This window comes from Typopeltis vanoorti, chromosome 12 (assembly GCF_054136105.1).
Source record: "Typopeltis vanoorti isolate ZY-2024b chromosome 12, IOZ_Tvanoo_1.0, whole genome shotgun sequence".
Classification (NCBI taxonomy): Eukaryota; Metazoa; Arthropoda; class Arachnida; order Uropygi; family Thelyphonidae; genus Typopeltis; species Typopeltis vanoorti.
In genome coordinates this window covers 106,479,841-106,492,102 of record NC_143560.1, presented here as the reverse complement: position 1 = coordinate 106,492,102, position 12,262 = coordinate 106,479,841, and the positions used below count along the sequence as shown (strand labels likewise).

Sequence of the window (12,262 nt, the reverse complement as noted above, 5' to 3'; positions counted from 1 at the left end):
GAGATCAACACAAAGAAAAAAAAAAAAACATTTATTACATTGAAGTGCTGTAGTTACAGCGCTAATTAAATACATTAAAAGTGAAAACTGTAAAATATATATAATTTATTGTTATTCTATAAATAATGTTAAAAATGTAATCTGATTCAACCGCAACTATAAATTATCATCAGCAGTAACTATTATTAATACATTATACAAAAAAAGGAAAATTTTTACGAAAAATATTATTATTTATAGCCACTGTTTTGAATTATGAGCAACTATAGGTTCAGTAGCTTTTTGCATAATGATATCGCTATACGAGAATATTATTGTAAATGTACCATTTTATGATTTTCTGGAATCATTTCCGTTGGCTAGCACAAGTAATTTGCTTATTGTCATTTAAAACATATGGATCTATTTTTGTTGTTGTGTTCTTTTGAATCGGTTTGCTAATATGATCACACAAATATTTGAGGTGATGGTACAGAGTTTAGTAAAAATCTCAAATACTAAATTTTATTAAAAATCTGTTCATCTAGAGCGGAATTGTTGTGGACATACGGACGGACAAAAGGAATGTAACAGATGCTTTACGCATTATTCCGGAACTCACTTATTAGACAATACTTAAAAAGTATGGTTTTATTAACATCCACAACTTAAAAAGTCAATTTGAGAGTTTCTGATGGTAATGATTTTCCACTTACATAATTTTATAAAATAAAATGTTGATTTAATAAACGATTGATCATTGAAACTATACATCTTATTTTACATTGTGTTTTGTAATCTCGAAGGCGGTTACAATTGAGTGGCTGATTGTAATGATCAGTAAGTGAAACCTGCTGCAGTTTGAACAAAAAAATATTTTTTTAATCTTTTTCTCTTCCTTTTGCGAGCTTATTTCACTAAAGTGATGTATGACAAGTTAAATCGTTACACCTGAGTACCGTTTCTCCCATCTGTTTTCTATTGTCACTCCACCGAAAGCTTTTCCCTCTTTCTACACACATCTTTCTTCGAACAGAAGCGTTATTCATCACTTGATGCATGGCAGACTGGTGGAAATGGACCATATGTTCCACGTACCTTTTATCCACGTTCGTCATATGACGTAAGCTATCTAAAGAGAAGCAGCTAATGACCCACAAGTAGGTCAATAATACTTGAGGAGGGAGATGGCATTCACTTAACGTATCACAATTACGTAATGGTTATATTTTCACCTGCTTGGCTTTCATTCTGTATCTTCTATAGCCTATGTGTTCAGGTGATCACACACACACACACACACACACACACACACACACACACACACACACACACACACACACACACACACACACACACACACACACACACACACACACACACACACGCACGCACACACACACACACACACACACACACACACACACACACACACACACACACACACACACAAAGGGTGTGTAATTTCAGTTCCTTACTTTCCTGCCCTCATACCTATCAGCTAAGATATATTATCGATTTACAATATAAAGTGGAAGACTCGTTCTCCTTGGTGAGTGTCATTCTGTTGCTCATGAAAACCTGTCATTAGGAACCTTAAAACGATAGTCTTCTAAATTTACACGGCGGTTCGTTCTTGTTATTCCTTTTTTCTTTTCTTTTTTTCGAAGAGATTCGAGCAATCTTTACCAAGACTTGTTTTCTATTTGGTGTTCGCCACCAACAAGATAAAATTTAATTAATTGTAGGCATATAATTCTTTATCTGATTTCATCGATGGAAAAGAGAGAAATTGATCTCATCACTCGTACTTTCGCTCTTTCGTTTTTTTCGCTCTGAAAGACAAGTCGAGTGAACAACAAACTGAAGCAAATATTTACATCCGACATTAAAACAAAGTTATTTAGATCTAACATTAAGCTACTTGGCGCTGCATTATTAGGCTTATATATTCGACATATTTATTACAGACGTTATATGCAACTTATCATACAAATGTGGAACACTTCTGTTTTGTTTACTTTTTAAATAAGAATTTTAATTGAACTTAAACATACATTGCGTGAGCAAATTTATCAATGTGAAAAATATTTTAATGCTCAATCGTGATAATGACAACTTTGAAAAAGTAAGCGAAGACTGCGTGTGTCCCATTATTAAAACTGTGGATTCAAACGTATGAACTTCTCATGGTCTTTTCTACTTTGTCAGAAAATAATGATTTCTTTTTATCTCGTTTAACTAAATATACTAAATCTTTTATATGACTTTTTGAATTGAAAGTTAGCTTTCTCATACGGAGTAGCAAGATTTTACTTCCTGGAAACACCGATTTTGTTTTTTATTCCATCTAACAGGCAAATCAGCTAGAGCACACACGCAGTTAATAGTGGCTAATATGCTGTTTAGTTAGTAGTAGATGATGCAGTATAGTCGGTGAACTGTGCAGTGTTTTATGGTGTGAAACGACCTTTACGATGAGTCCTCAAACTTCATGGAGGTCACGTGTAAGGAGGGTGGGGGGAACCACTAAATATTTTAACAAATGATCCACATGTCTGTGATTTTCATACAGATACGAAAAAATGCACAATAATTGCTAACTAAAGAGCAAATAAAATTAATATAATTTCTGATTTAATTAAAAGAAACACGTATTAACCACAGCAGTGAAAATTATTTACTTGTAAATACTTCATTATCAAATATTAATTTGATAATGAAGTTTCATATGATGCGAATCGTGGCTCATAATGTAATATTCTATCGATATGCTGCAAGTAAAAGAAAGAATGAATATGGAAGAATAACTCTTCTAAATCCAGATGGCGTGAGGATTACAGATGCAGACGAAGTTGTTCAGTTAATGAGTGCCCATTTTGTTAAACGCTATCAACCTGGTAAACGCAACATTGAGCTCACTGTTACCTCTTCACTAGCTGTGGAAATGCAGGTGTGTGAGGCCGAGGTATTAGAGCTGTTGCACAAATTGAATAATAATTCAGTAATAGGGACTGATAGGATATCAGCACGTGTGCTAAAAGAGTGTTCAACTGAACTTACCATTCCTTTGACCAGGCTGTTTAATATGATTCTCAGAATAGGGAAGATTCAGCAGATATGGAAAGAATGTATGGTAATTCCATAGCACAAGGGTGGTGCAAAGACCGATATATCCAACTATCGACCAATTAATATCTCAGGAGTGGCGGTGGTGAAGATTTTGGAAAAATTGACAACTCGTATAACAACTCGTATTCCCATTGAACTAGACAAGGGGAATGGATACACCATGATACTTTTGGATTTTGCTAAGGCTTTTGACAGAATGCAGCACGGTAGACTGTTGCATAAATTGGAGAATTTGGATTATACAATATTAGCATGGATAAGAGGATGGCTGACTGACAGATATCAAAAAGTGGTATACGGGGGATCTGAGTCTGCAAGGTTTAAGGAATTGGGAATCTGAAGCGTTGTTGTTGTTGTTGTCTTGGCTTGCACATCCCTTGAGACATTGCGCAAATGCGGCAGTAGGCGGCCTCCTAGGGGCGATTCCTGGACACCTTCGGGTGACTAACTGGCCTGCTACGCTATTCCTTCCTTCCAGGGTTAGCATCAGATGAAGGCTCCGACTCTTATAGGCCGGAGCCAGGAAAAAACTCGTCGAGTGTGAATCCAGATGTCTGTTTCTTGCCTGGAGGTGATTCTGACACCCGTCCCAGCGGCATCCTCAGGAAGAAAGTTAAAAGAAAGCTCTGCAAAGACTGTCATCAACCCATTTATTTAAGTTCTCATCATGCTTGTTCTGGCGGTCAAGGAGTTCCCAATTTCAGACACTTCATATGTCAGGTCTGCAATTGTGCATTCTCTACCGCAGTTGGCCTTGGCGTGCATCGCACCTCGAAACATCCAGCCGAAGCCAACGCTGCTATAAGAACAGAGCGAGTCAAAGCACGTTGGACTGCCGAAGAAGAAGAAAAGATCCTCGCCACTCATGAGATCGAGTTGACGGCTCGAAGGATAAAGAAAATCAATGAGGCTTTATTTAAGGCCTTCCCATTAAGATCCTTGGATGCCATCAAGTGTCATAGACGAAAAAGCCAGTTTACAAAGCCTTACTTCAAGAATTGGCAGCCCATCCGCCACAGGTAGGAACAGGTAATATCCCCTGTCCCTGCCTTTCCATCTTCCAGCCACCATCCTGCTGGTGAAGAAGAGGCTTTGATTCTCAGACCGACATCATCTCTAGATGATTCTCCTCTTCCAGAATATAACCATCAAATTCTTAAATATCTCATTCAGACTCACCTTCTGGGAATTGATATCACAGATCAGTTGAATGACTACCTCCATGCTGAATTTTCTGAACACTTCATGCCTCGTCAACATCAGATTAAGTCTCATTCTAGAATGACTTTGTCAAACAGGAAGCAGAGGAAGAGGGCCTATTTAGCTATGCATATAGGGCAGTGTGCCAAAACCATCCTTGACGGTGCTTTCCCCCCACCTCTAGCAGACTTACATGATGATTTTGTCAAATTCTGGAGTACAGTCTTTTCTACTCCACCTCCACACTTGCCTGATTATGATGATCAACCTACGATATTGAGGTCCATTCCTGCCTTCAAATATATCAGCCTGTCTCCATTCAGGAGATTAAAGCAGCACTTCCATCCAATTTCTCTGCTTCCGGAGCTGATGGCTTTCCTGCGTCTAGGCTACGGAAGGTGCCGTTGAAGATTCTTCAAGACTTAGTGGACATACTCCTTTCCAGTAAAGTAATATCACCATACTTACGTCCTTCAAGAACTATCTTCATTCCGAAGAAAGGAACTTCAAGTTGTGCATCAGACTTTAGACCTCTTACCATCTCCCCTGTGTTACTTAGACTCTATCATAAAATATTAGTTAAACGATTTCAGCAACATATACAGCATGATTATAGACAGAGAAATTTTATCCCTTCGGGTGGCTGTGCCGAGAATATATATCTTCTTTCTTCTCTTCTCTCTGATTCCCGACGCCACCTTAAGTCTCTAATATGGCGTCGCTGGACCTCCAAAAGGCCTTTGACGTCTCTCTTCCGGCTCTCCTTCAAGCGCTGTCTATTACTGGATGTCCAGAACCCTTTCTTTCCTACGTTATGTAGCTATACTTGGGTAGCTCCATCACTATCATTACAGGGTCCCGTGCAACTTCTATTCCCGCAGTGCGGGGTGTTCGTCAGGGTGATCCTCTATCTCCCCTTTTCTTTAACCGAGTCATATATGAGTTTCTTCATTCTCTTCCTAACCGCATAGGCTACTCTCTAGGCGCTTCTTCCTTTAATGCTATGGCCTTTGCGGACGATCTTATTTTCGCAGCCTCTACTAAGATAGGCTTGCAGAAACTCCTTGATCGGGCAGTTGACTTCTTCTCTATTCGAGGCCTTTCTATTAATGTAGAGAATTCCTGCTCTTTAGCTCTTGTCCCCTCTGGTCGTGACAAGAAGCTTAAGGTCGAGACTATACGGTTTTCCCTGTACGGGAGGCCTTTGCGTGCTATGACCATCCTGGAAGAGTGGAGATACCTCGGTATCATGTTCACCCCAAAGGGAAGATCTTCTGTCCCTTCTATTCTAGAAGATAGGATCACTTCTTTGAGGAAAGATCCTCTCAAGCCCCAGCTAAGACTGTTTCTCCTTTCCTACTATCTCCTACCTCTCTTTTACCACAAGTTGGTGCTTGGTAGGACATATATCTCGGTACTGTCCCGAATGGATAGAGCTATCCGTTCAGCCGAGAGATCATGGCTCCGACTGCCGCCTGAATCTCCTACTGCATATTCCGATGCGAAGGTGAAGGATGGTGGGCTTGGGGTTCCATCAGTTAGATGGCTGATCTCACGCCTGCGGCTATCAAGACTCGTGCAGTTAGAACTATATTATTCTCTCATCTGCAGAGAAGCTTTCTATAGCCCATTAATACAAGAAGACTTTAGGCGGGCTAACGGCTGGTCCCATTATCAAGGTACTTTAATCGAGTCAGCACCCGCAGAACACAAGAGATGGTGCTTCTTTAAAAGAGTCATATCCGATGCCTCCCCTGCATGATTGGGTAAGGGATGGCACCAGACTCCTCCCTGGTTTAGAGTATATTAACTTTATGAGGACGAGGATCAATACTCTGCCTACTCGAGCCCGCAGAGCTCCATTGAGTAGTGATGACTCCAACTGAAGGGCTGGCTGCCACTACAGTGAGACATTGTCTCATATAGCCCAGTGTTGCTTCCGCACCGGGGTCCGCGTGAGAAGGCATGATGCCGTGGTCTCCGTTCTGAACAACCGCTTTAAGAACAAAGGTTGGGAGACTGCGGTGGAACTACATTATAGCACCTCCGCGGGTTTGCGTAAGGCAGACTTAGTGATTAAAAGAGGTAGTGATGTTTGGGTAGTTGATGCCCAGGTGGTGGGAACAGGGTGCCCACTAGCCTATAGCCATAATAATAAAGTAAATTATTATAAAAATAACCCAGATCTATTTAGTAAGATACGGGAGGAGCATGGGGCAACTCTGAGGTTTACCAGCGCCACCATCTCTTTACTTGGTGTATGGAATGCAGATAGTTATAAGGACTTAAAACAGCTTGAGCTTACGCAAAAGGATATAAACGTTCTTTCCTTGAGGGCACTACAGGGCACACTGGTGGCATGGCGTTGCCACCAGAGAATGACTGCTATGATGATAACTCGAACAGGCATAGGGTGAAACACTTGTAAACGCTTAGGCCTATATTAAGTCTGGAGAAATGTCTGCACGTGATGTAAAGGTAGTACTGCCCATAAACAGTACGATGATTAATAAAAATAAATAAATAAATAAATAAAACATAACAAGTGTGTACCACAAGGATCAGTGCTTGGTCCACTGTTATTCAATCTGTACATTAATGATATTGGGGAGGATTTGACAAGCGACATACAGTTATTTGCTGATGATGCAAAGATAGGCAGGGTAATCATGAATGCTGCTGATATGTAGTGCTTGCAGAATGATTTGAATAAGCTAGAATTGTGGGCATGGGAAAATGGGTGTCAGTTCAGTGTTAGTAAATGTGAAGTCATTCACTTCAACATGATTACCTATCCAATGCCGTATTATATTGGTGGGATTAGGCTAGAAGAAACTGATGAGGCTAGGGATCTTGGAGTCTTAATACATAAGAAGTTGAAGTTCAGGGGCCATGTGGCAGAGATTGCAAATACAACTCAAAAGATAATTGCAATGCTCAAACGAATGTTCACATGTAAAGATAAGGATGTTATTTTGCCTCTTTATAAGGCCTTGATAAGACCTCACTTGGACTATTATGCGCCGGTGTGGTCTCCTGGTTTCCGATGTGATTCTGATATATTGAAGAGAGTACAAAGGTGAGTGTTAAAAATGATATCAGGATTGTGGAATGTTGATTATGAAGACAGGTTTAGAATTTGTAGATTGCAGACACTAGCAAATAGAAGAAAGAGGTGTGATATGATTGAGACTTACAAACTGCTGAAAGGGTCATACAAGATTTCAATTGATGGGATTTTTCAATTTATGGAGGGTAGGGAAAGCAGAGAATGAAGGCTGCCAAGAAAGATGTAAGGGCCAGATTTTTCTCTCAGAGGATGTGTGAGTGGAATGGATTGCCATTGGATGTTGTGAGTGCAAGCAGTGTGAATGAATTCAAGGATAAGTATGATAGCTGGTGTGTATGTGGCCTCCCTCGATGAGTCTCTGACTCCCTGGAGGTCTCTCTTAATAATAATAATAATAATAATATTCCAAAAAATAAAATCTTGGTGAAGTTATTTCGAAATCGCTTTAAGCCAGACCACATGACATCATCACTAAGAGCATATGCTAAGAATTAGTAAATCATACTTCACACTTGTTCCTGCAGAAAGTTGGTTGGTTGATTGCAATTATAAGACCAAGGCTACTAAGGCTATGAGCCTGCTACATTATATCTGTTAACTGCATGTGTACTTCTGCCATCTTTCTTTATATCTGTTAATTGCACGTGCTCTTTTTGTCAGTTTTCCTTTTTTTTGGAATGTAAACCCTTATATTTTGGTATGAGACCGATCACTTACCTTTAGTTTGAAAAGCTCTTATAAAGGTTAGTCGTTGCATACGTAGATAGTATTAGAATCTAATATTTTCCAACCGAAGGATAAATGTCTCATCTTTCTCGCGACTGTGCAACGGAGGCGCACCGGTAAAAATCAATAAATTATAAATTAAATTAAATTAATTTAAAAATAAATAAAATAAAAATAAAAGCTCTTCTTCCCCTTGTGACTTGCTGTTACAAATCTTCCAGGTTGTGGTTACTTAAAGTGGAGTCACAATAATATATAATAATATGAACATGTTACAGCCGTTTTTAAAATTCACCTTCAACTGTTGATTTTTCCATCCTGTCAATGGCTTGTCATGGCGAAGTAATTTGACTTCAAACCTAATTAATACTTTCTTCTCTGATAGGGTAGTTAGACCTTGTTTATATATTCTGTCGACGTATTCTTATTCTCTGTCTGATTTGTCTAGGAAAAATCCAGAATTTCTGATAGTTGTGATCTTGCTTTGTTAGCCGATGTCCTTATTCAATTGGCTAACACATCGTTACCTGAAAAGCCCTTATAAGTATTCTTCACGTCCTTTGAAACTGATCTCTTTCTACCGACCCTGCTGTAGAGGATTCCAGTGACTTCCGGTTTTAAATACCATTCCATTTTTGAATCATAAGTAATTTTAACAAGAGCAGCTAAAGCTTACAGAACGAATCAGCGCCTTTAAAATCCTATCTTTCCATATATAATACGAATGTTTAACATGGTTGCCTCCATTCATAAAATTTGCCAGATTATGCTGTCTTTCAGAGCTTCAGCTTGGAAGTACGTTATCAGTTATACGATATACATCTCTACTTGTCTCGACACTCTACTAGTGATATCACTAGTAGTCCAATTAACCAGTTATGAAAGCACTACTTCTTGATCGCAGTAGTGGCTTCGAAGCAGTGCACTACTGCGAATACTGTAAAAAAAAAAGAAGCAACTATAAGCTAAAAACACATAGTCTAGAAAAGAAAAAAAAAATTCAATCAGTTAGTGAAAAACAGAAATGATCACTGTATCCTATGATATTAGTAGTAAGCTATTCCTCATTGTAAACGTCGCCTGATTAGTGTTAGTATTCATAATTGTCCATCTAATAGCACTTACAGAAAATTTAATAATTAAGGCTTTGATAAGAACCGAGACAGTTGTTTTCTGTGGTAAACGGAAGAGTTGTCAACAACGCAGATGGTAGTTGGAAAGATTGGCCTCCATCTTGATATATCCACACGATACTGAGGTGCACTTAAAAGGTAAATCAATATGTGGAACTTCATATTTTTTTTTACAGTTGAATGTCTCTTAAAACACCTTAAAGATGCGTTTTTATTAAGAAACAAAAAAAACTAATATGCTTAGCTGCTTTTTAGCTATACTGGCTAACTTGAATTCAAACGCATAATCACGATGATAATGATACTTCCATAATATTTCTATGCTGATTATATCCAATAAATAAAGCGGTGAATTTGATTTTAAAAGCTCAGTTTTTCAAACTATATTTTTCAAAAATCGATAGATAAACGTAACTCCTCTTCTAAGAATAGATTTAGGACTACTTTTTAAGTAGTCTCCATAAAAATAAAACAATAAATGGATCACGAGTTCACAGTGTTTCTTAGTTTATGGGTTTTAGTTTCTTGCCAGAATCACATTTGATTTGTATCCTTTATCCAGCCTGTTGCTGTTTTCTACAGAACCAGAATGAATTTTTTTTAATGCTTATTTGCTGTATAATTACAAAGCATCGAAATTATTCCACAAATATTTCGATTAAGTAGTTACTCTCTGGGAAATTGAAAAATTATCCTAGTATTATCTATTTGAATGATCTGAAGGAGTTGAACGATAAAACGTTGCTGAACTACCTTAAATACAAACCTGGAATAAAGTTACTCCAGATAAAAGAAACTCTTAGCTGAAAGGAACCCTTCTCATGACGACAAATTAATATATTCTTTAAAAAAAAGTCGTGCCGAAATTCACCACCAGGGGACGCTTTATGGTGGCCGAATGTATATGTAGTAATTGTTCTTGTGTGTAAGAGTGACACAAGCATAAATAATACATTCACTTCTATTATGCATTCAAATCATATCGCAATACGATACCTCTACGCAGTACCTGAGCAGGTCACAAGACTCGACTGTCAAATGCCCTCAAAGAAGAATGGTCCGGTGATAAACGAAGCTATAAACCCGCACCAGACAATAACGAGTGAATGCAATGGGGTTTGTTGGATTGCATGCGGATTTTGCGTAATCCATACCCGGCATCTGTCAAAGGGCCTAGATCAGGTCGGCAAACCTTTTAGACCATTGACCCCCTTCATGGGATCCATGATCCCTCATCGAACCCATCATATTAAATAAATGAATAAATGTTATCAATAATAAATTTCTCAGTTTAAAAATAATAATTCCTTCACCCTTTTACTTCATTATTGCTTCTCGATAAGAAATATTTAAAGAAAATACTTAAATAAATTTATAAAGCACATTAAAAATTTAAACCCCCTTTTGACCCCCCCCTAGATTTATCTACCCCTTTGATAGCCACATCGACCCCTAGGGGTCGATATTGACCACTCTTTGCCAACCCCTGGCCTAGATAAAGGCCACATCAGTAAAAGCTATGCCATAGGCAAGCATATAATGGAATGCAGTGATCGAGACCACTTCAGTGGTCCCACGTCTGTAAAAAAAAGCCACATCAGCAGGAGCCAGAACAAGAAGATATACCAAGGTTGAAGTGATGCAGAAGTCATATACTTCCCATATACAAATAATGAAAATGTATAACACTTTATTATTAAAATATTCTAGATTAGGGATTAAATTTTAAAAAATTCCTAAGAAATTATATTCTCGTTTAATCTTTTATGCAAGGGTAAGTAAGGTCAACATCCTCAGTACTGCAGCAGTTCTCTGGATTACCTTCACCATACGAGTGAATTATATCCACTCTCTCTCTATATATAAAGATAAGCCGAAATTTGAAACGTCTTTTGTCTCTTCATTGTTTTGAGACTGATTAAGCCGATTAAACCTTTAAGCTGATAAGCTGTTAAGCTGATAAAAACCGAAATTCGAAACGTTTCACGTCCAACAATGTGTTTGCCTTCATTGGACAACAATTTGTTGGACGTTTCAAAACAATGGAGAACCGGCTTACCAGCCCGGAACTCGGGTGGTTGGGCGCCGGGGGTGGGGGAGGAAGATCCCCCTAGTATATATATATATATATATATATATATATATATAATTTTTTTAAGTATAAATAATTCTGATTTAGTGTTCTCAATGGTTTGGTTATCACGAAAAAATAGAACTTTACAAACTCATGCTAAGGGGATATTCGCATCTACATCCTGTCTAAGGAAACATTCACTCAGTTACCGAGATGGACGAATAGCTTAGCTAATAATTAAGATTTTAAATTTATTATTCTTAGATTATTTCACAAAATATGATAATTGCTTATTAGTGGAAATAAAGAAGTTATTCAATGAATGTTATCAATATATCGAATTCTCAGAAGTGATCCTTACTTTTACGAATAGATACAATCTTATTTAAATCTTGGGCAGCAAAGCTGGTTGCCAAATAAATTTTCTGCGTCACTTACGGCAACACACCTTGACAGTACCAAAGCACAATATCAAATTTAATAATAATAATAATAATAATAATAACAACGACAACAACAAAAGAGAACACAGGAAAAAACAGTGAGGCCACTTTCCTTTTAAAGCGAAGTTCTCCTTTGAACTTAGCAATAGCAGAAAGATTATGATTTCCTGCACTTTCTTTAGACGACATTTTGATATTATGTCGTTTTGTCTCTTTGGCTCATTTTTAAAGGAAAACACATCCTTATGTGTTCAAATGCACTGATAAACAAAGAAATAAATAACGCGCACGCACTCTCATTAAGATGAGCGACTTGTTGAGTAAGAGAGTTATGATGAGGATATGATAGTACTCACAGAGAAACTTTGCCAATACCGTCAGAGGTGAAGAACTGTGGCACAGTATTTGTGGACACTGAAACTGTAAATTCAATTGCCGTTCTGTGAACATTAACTTCAACAACAAAAACAACAACATTACAACTTGATAGATAGTCAACTGTTTG

The 12,262-nt window shown here is 37.9% G+C and overlaps 1 protein-coding gene across 1 annotated transcript in view; it reads right to left on the bottom strand.

The window, feature by feature from the left end:
- LOC150101111 (putative 3',5'-cyclic phosphodiesterase pde-5) overlaps positions 1–12,262 on the bottom strand; it is a 250,271-nt gene that overhangs the window by 237,879 nt on the left and 130 nt on the right. The gene's annotated exons all lie outside the window — the stretch shown is intronic.